Genomic DNA, 7882 nt, shown 5'->3' on the forward strand with positions numbered 1-7882 from the left:
ATTCCTAGCCTAGATATTTTAGTACAATAAGCTGACGTGGCAATTCTGTTATAGCATCAGCATTTTAATTGGTTACCAGAACAATATAAATACTCTGTATTTCATTTCATTGAAACTTAATGAGAAAAGCATTTTCTTCTCTCGTTCATCTTCTTCTTCTTTACATTGTAAAATGGTATCAGAGCTTTAGCTTCCATTGCACTCTGAGCTCTTCTCATTCCTTTCTTCACCACGGCTTGTGGTGGACAAAACAACAGCAACAACAACGTACAAGACTAATCGTTTTGCCTCAGTCAGCCCAGTCTCTCCATCCTCCGTCGAAAATCCATTACCGGCGACCATGGATTCCTCAAACCCATTTTTCTTACACAACGGAGATCATCCAGGAATGGTTCTCGTCTCTCACGTTCTCACCGGCCCTAACTACAACGCATGGAGACGAGCGATGACCATCGCCTTGAATGCCAAAAATAAGCTCGGGTTCGTAGATGGGTCTGTTCCAACTCTGACGGCTGAAGATCATCTCTACAGCTCAGGATCTCGCTGTAACAGCATGGTAACCTTTTGGATCTTGAACTTTGTGTCAAAAGATATAGCAGATTCACTCTTGTATCTTGACTCTGCTCGAGCTGTCTGGATCGATCTTCACGATCGGTTCCGCCAAAGTAATGCTCCGAGGATCTTTCAGATCAAGCAACAGCTGAATGGGCTGTCTCAAGGTTCCCTCGACGTCAACACATACTATACGAAGCTGAAAATACTGTGGGACGAGCTGAAGAATTATCAACCTGCTCCGATCTGCTCGTGTGGAGGCATGAAGGCATGGATCAAGTACCAAGAACAAGAGACGGTGATGCAATTCCTTATGGGTTTGAATGATTCATATTGAAGCATTCGTGGTCAGATCTTGATGATCGAACCACTCCCTCAAGTTGCTAAGGTGTTCAGTCTTGTGGTGCAAGAAGAGAGGCAACGGGGATTGGGGGTCAGCGTTCTCGGAGCTGCACCAGAGATAGCTACCTTCAATGTCAACACACCCTCCACTCCCACGAAGGCCCCGCCCACTGCCTTGGCGGCCCAGTTCAACAAAGGGAAACGCCCAACCTGCTCTCACTGTGGAGTTTTTGGGCACACAGCTGAGAAATGCTTCAAACTCCATGGGTTTCCACCAGGATTTCAGTTCAAATCCAAGACCAAGGCACCTTAGCAAGGCTATTCAGCAGCCTTAAACCTTGTGAGCTCCCTTCAATCCATTGCAATTCCACCAGCACCACCGATTTCATCTCCACTGCAACCATCCGTCTCACTAAGCATAGATCAAGTGCAGTAGCTCATCTTGTTCCTCAGCTCACAGCTGCAAACTCCACTGCAAGATGACTCACCACCGTTTGCCTCTGCTGCTACATCTCACACTTTGAACGGTACACCTAACCTTATATCCTTATCTTACATGTGGATAATAGACACTGGTGCAACTCATCATATATGTTCTAACCTCACACTTTTCTCCAATTACAAACCCATTAGCAATGTTTCCATTAGTCTCCCAAATGGCCATACGGTACCTGTCAGCCACATAGGATCTCTCCTTGTCACTCCGAACCTTGTTTTGCAAAAATTTTTACATGCCCCAACATTTTCTTTCAACCTGCTAAGCATTAGTACTCTTACTCGAGATGTCCATTGCTATGTCAAATTCTTAGCTGATACGTGTGTCATTCAGGACCTTACTCGGGACTGGACGATTGGGAGGGGTAAACGAGAGCACAACCTATATGTCTTAAAGCCTACAACCAGTTCTTGTAATTTTATTTCATGTTTTGCTGTTTCCAAGCCGGATGTTTGGCATTCTCGACTCGGGCATCCTTCTCCTGTAAAACTCAAAATTTTGTCAAATGATTTGAATATCCAAGGCTCTGTTTCTGATTTGAATCCTCATTGTAAAACATGTCATTTGTCAAAACAGCGTCGTTTGCCTTTTGTATCTCACAATAAACTGTCTGAATCACCATTTGATCTCATTCATATTGATATCTATGGGCCATTTCACGTTCAAACTCCAGGGGACCATCGTTTTTTCCTCACCATCGTCGACGATTGCACCCGCACTACCTAGGTTTACCTATTAAAAACCAAATCTGATGTTCTCACTATTTTTCCCAAGTTTTTTAAACTCATTTTCACCCAATTCCGTTCAGACAATGCCCCAGAACTCAGATTCACTGATTTTTACCAAGAAAATGGTGTGATTCCCTTCCATTCATGTGTCGAAACCCCTGAACAAAACTCCGTAATCGAACCCAAACACCAACATCTACTCAATGTCGCTCGAGCCCTTCTTTTTCCGTCTAATGTCCCTCTTTGCTACTGGGGTGATTGTGTACTCACTGTTGTGTATATCATCAACCGCACCCCGTCGCCTTTGCTCTCGCATAAAACCCCTTTCGAGCTCCTCACACACAAAAAAACCCTCATACTTTCACCTCTGTGTTTTCAGGCGTCTCTGTTACGGTTCTACCTTGCCCAGCCATCGCCACAAATTCTCTCCCCGTGCTCTTGCCTCTGTTTTTCTTGGTTATCCACCTGGGGTCAAAGGGTACAAACTCCTCGACATTGAGAGTCATAGAATATACATCAGCCGAGATGTTGTTTTCCACGAATCAATCTTCCCTTTTCTTAACCACAATCAGTCTCCGTCGGAGCCTTCAATTTTTTATGATAGGGTTCTACCTTATCCTTTGGCCCCCGATTGACCACATTTCGCACCTTCCCTCACCAGTCACCTCACCGTCTGATCATCCCCATCTCACCCCAGCTCGCCCATCTCGGGTTCGTAATGCCCCTTCCTATCTTCGTGACTACCATTGCTCCCTCACCATCTCAAAATCTTCTCCTGATAACACCTCAGCCTCCCTATACCCCATTTGTTCCTTTGTTAGTTACAGCCACCTCTCTGATCCCTATCGCGCATTTACCCTATCCATTAGTTCCCATGATGAACCACCAGATTATCCTATTGCTTCTAAGTGTGAGGTTTGGCGACGAGCAATGGCAAGTGAGTTACAAGCTTTGGAGGATAACAAAACTTGGTCCTTATGTTCTTTACCTCCGGGAAAACACCCAATTGGTTGTAAGTGGGTGTATAAGCTGAAATTCAACTCCGATGGCTTAATTGAACGCCACAAAGCCCGGCTGGTTGCCAAGGGCTACATCCAACAAGAAGGTATAGACTACTTCGACACGTTCTCACCGGTGGCGAAGTCTGTTTCTATAAAAGTTCTTCTCTCTATAGCTGTTGTTCGAGGCTGGTCATTGACGCAGTTGGACGTTGCAAACGCTTTCCTTCACGGCGACTTAGATGAGGAAGTGTATACATATGCAATTGCCGCCTGGATATTCACCGGTTCAGGGGGAGTCTTCACCTCCTCAAGTTTGTCGACTCCACAAATCGCTCTACGGTTTAAAGCAAGCCTCGCGACAATGGTTCCAGAAATTCACATATGCGCTTCTCTCAGATGGTTTCTACAAATATGATTGCGACCACTCTCTATTCATTAAGCAACGTGGAACCAGTTTGATCAACTTATTAGTCTATGTGGACAACATTATCATTGCGTGTAATGACAATTCTGTTGTTGATGTCCTCAAGTCCTCCCTTCATCGACATTTCAAGATCAAGAATCTTGGCCCTCTTTGTTTCTTCTTAGGCATCGAGGTTGCCCGATCGACATGAGGGATCTCGATCTGCCAACGGAAATATGCCCTTGAGCTTCTCTCTGAAACTGGCCACCTGGAAAGCAAACCTGCGTCTGTTCCCATGACTCCAAATCTCAAACTCTCCAAAGATGTCGGAGATTTGCTTCCAGACCCAACCAGTTATCGCAGACTCATTGGGAAGCTCCAATACCTCACCATCACTCTCCCCGATTTGAGTTACTCTGTTAATCGGCTTAGTCAATTCCTGGCTGAACCTCGAGTTCCCCATCTCCACGCTGTTAATCGGATCCTGCAATATATTAAGAAAGCTCCAGGACAACGTTTATTCTTTCCCTCTCGCCAATCGATCTCCGGCTTCTGCGTTTTCCTCGGCTCCTCTCTACTTTCCTGGAAGTCGAAGAAGCAATCCATCGTGTCTCGATCCTCTGCCGAGGCCGAGTACCGTTGTATGGCCAACGCTAGCTGTGAGCTCACGTGGTTTCTTGCCCTTCTTCGAGAGCTTCACCTTCCGCACCCTAACCCAGCTATGCTCTATTGCGACAATCAGGCTGCTCTCCATATTGCCGCCAACCCCGTCTACCACGAGCGCACGAAACATATCGAAATAGACTGCCACCTCATAAGAGAAAAGATTCAGGCTGGTGTTCTGAAAACTTTTCATGTCTCCTCCTCTTCGCAGCTCGCAGACATTCTCACAAAGGCCCTGCATCCTTCTCAGTTTCACCTTTTTCTTCGCAAGATGGGAGTACATAATATTTACTCTCCATCTTGAGGGGGAGTCTTACGACACATATTTCTTATGTCATTTTGCTTCCTGTCGTTTGTCATTATAGTCTTTTCCTCTTTTATTCCTAGCCTAGATATTTTAGTACAATAAGCTGACGTGGCAATTCTGTTATAGCATCAGCATTCTAATTGGTTACCAGAATAATATAAATACTCTGTATTTCATTTCATTGAAACTTAATGAGAAAAGCATTTTCTTCTCTCGTTCATCTTCTTCTTCTTTACATTGTAAAAGAACTTGATAAGAGAGAGAGAGAGAGAGAGCACGAAAGAGGACGGACAAAGCGAGATATGTATTAAATTAAATGAGGGTACAATTGTACAAAAGCTTTCCAGTCTCTTTTGAACTTAACAATAGATTTATCTTAATTATGATTTTGAAAAAAAAAAATTCAATTTTACTAATATTTGAATACAATTCCAAAGATTTAATCAATGTCTACAATGAATTAGTTTGGATTAATCCTGGGCTGGTGAAAGGAAGTGGAAATCCACTTCCATTAGGCACGAAACTCCAAGTTTGACTTAAATGAATTATTTCTTCCAATGTTGACTAAAATTTCATTCACCATGAAATGAAAATATTTCCACTTCCATGCATTTAAAAAAAAATTAAAAAATACTCTTTCAACGGATTAAAATGTAGTATTTTTTTAAATAAAGGTTAAAATGTAAAAAAGAAAAATAAAGAATAATTTATTGAAAACGGCTTCCTCAAAACCTCTCCGAGCGTAGGAAAGAGCATATTTATTTACATTCATAATTATTCAAAGTCACAAATACACATCTAATCATCAATGTTTAAACTTGATAGAAATTGAAATCATCCACGAGATCGAAGTTAACAAACGCCTCTTGAGCTCGTCTATCATGTAGAAGCCATTTTTTTTTCCAATAGTTAATGCATCCACCATTTTGGGAGCTATACTACATCTTCTATCATCGATAACGCGATCAGAACTGTTGAGTGCGGCCTCGGATGAAACAGTCAAGACAAGCATCGAGAGTATGTCACACTAGGACGTCAAGTGTATCTTGTTGCATGAAATTGAACCGAGATGCATTGTACAGTGCGATCTCCTTGTTGTTGGCCGAATCTTGCAATGTTCTTGATGATGTTGGCAATTGAGTTCGAGATCTATGCACACCTCGTGCGCATTGATAGCGTTGTTGAAACATGTCTACGCTTGTGGGTTGGCTGCATGGTGGGCTCGGCTCGGGTTGTGGTCCAATCCTCGATTGATTGGTCCTAAAAAGAGAATAAAAACATTTCATGACTCTGGCGTGATCGCTTAAAATGTAATTTTTAATAGCCATATCCACTAAATATTGAAAAAAGTCTTTATACCCTTCAAATTTGATTCGGGGGTCTAAAATTCACCCAAAGGCGTATAGAAAAAGAATTTTGTTTGGACCCCAATATTTGTTATAATTTGCTTTTACGGCTATAATGCATGGTTGAAAAAGTGGAAAATGGTTGACTTCATCAAGATGTTGTGCTATTTTTATTATGCTATGAATTGTTAAATGTGAAGTAGGTGTATACACAGCAGATAATGGACAAGTTCCATCATAGAAAATGTGAAAGAACTTACAAAAAAACTTTAGCCATAACAATGTCGTCATCGTTTATGCTAGCATTACCCGTACCGTTGACAAATTGTACTATGACCTCGTACTTACCCGGAGAAAAGAAGTTCATCAATATTAAGTACGTTGAATTCCACCTAATTCTATTGTCAAGATGGAAGGTCCTCTCATTTAGGCCATTTAGTAAAAAAAAATACATTTTCAACTCATCTACTGCGTCCCTAACTTTGGCAATGCACGGGTCATAGGTTTCGGAACCGTTTATAATATGGGTTGCACACATTTACTATAGAAGGTTGTCCTCACAATGTATCTCTCGTATTAAGCATGTAACCATGGCATTGTTACTTAAGGCATTGTTTAAAGTTATGAAAATTATTCTATCGAATAAGGATTTTTAGGAGGCTATCTACCGTGTGACCTCCCTCGATTCTCCTAAAGGCTATGATTCTTTTGCATAAATTCCATGAGTCTTCTATGTTGTGAACTATGACACTCATGAAATCCATCTTACTATTTTCCGACCATATGTCTGAGGTTAAAGCTACACTAAACCTAGCCCGACACAAATATGTCTTCATTTTTTTTAGTTTCTTCTCGAAAAAATTTCATCATTGTATGTTCGTAATTGAGTCTTCGTAATCATTTGAATACCAAGGACTAAATAATATATGAATATAAGAAATCCCTCGGATTATAGATGACTAAATGAGTGGTCTGTAGTAACAATGTAATGAACAAGTTGTTTCTAAATTCGGTGGTGGTGACGGTGAGTGTTTCTTCTCCTCCTCTTCATCAATTTGATTTCCAGTCGGCAATGGGTTCGCGTTTCGTGAAGAAGTCCCAAGGCACACGGGGCACTCAGTGAGCCTCCGTCAGGGTCTCCAGCCGACAATGAGCACATGTTTCGAGAAACGATTCATTGGGTACGTGGCACTCAGTGGGCATCCATTTGAGTACTCAGCGCCATCCAGACCGATACGGTCCTTGTAGGTACCACCGACAACAGTTCGTTATGGTTTGGGTACTCTGCAGCACTCAGAGTACACACATATACTACTTACAGTAGAGCGACTCGGGATAAATCCCAAAAGCCTCTGCTCGTTAATGCTTTAGGTTGAAGTCTCGGGATGTGACTCCCGGTACTTCTACCCTCGATTCGAATCCGAGAGTTTATCACTGCTCTCTTGTCTCCCCCGTTCTAACGGGTCAACGCAGAACTTAAGGGATGATTATATCACGTAGCAGAGGCTGGGTTTCACAAGTCTATGTTTGAACTTATCGGGCGAACTCGAGCTAAGTTTTCAAGAAAAAGCGGCCAAAGCCTTAATTTTTGAGATTATTAGTTTTTAAGGTTTTTCCTACTCTTGTTTAGTAACATGTAAAAATGCACGTAAACAGAGCTATTCCCTTGGTATATAGTTGACTTAGGTCTCCACATTTACCCGAAATAGTTCGTCGGAAAACTTGTTGACTTACTGAGTTTCTTTGCTTTACACGCTTCTCGAGACCCTTAGCACGTCCTGAAGCATCGAGAGAACTAGAATCCGTAGATGAAACTTCGTTAGTTATTCGATTCAGAAATTTTGAAGAGTTTAAGGTTCGTTGTCGAGATCCGTTGCGAGTCGGTTCAGGGTTCGAGAGTTTAATTTACTTATTTCTCGGTCTTTTGAAAAGTAAACTTGTTTAAGACTCGTACGTGTTCGTACCGAAGAAATAGTACGAAATAAAATCCAATAATTATTTTAACGAGTCTTAAATAAATTATCAAAACTCATACAAACCGAGA

General features: G+C 42.0%; 1 pseudogene; it reads left to right on the forward strand.

The window, feature by feature from the left end:
• Positions 1 to 340: 340 nt before the first annotated feature.
• On the forward strand, positions 341 to 1207 carry LOC149401478 (uncharacterized; annotated as a pseudogene).
• Positions 1208 to 7882: the final 6675 nt, after the last annotated feature.

The sequence above is a fragment of the Urtica dioica genome, chromosome 4, assembly GCF_054948205.1.
Source record: "Urtica dioica subsp. dioica isolate 48M chromosome 4, U.dioica_male_clone48M_v1_H2, whole genome shotgun sequence".
NCBI lineage: Eukaryota > Viridiplantae > Streptophyta > Magnoliopsida > Rosales > Urticaceae > Urtica > Urtica dioica.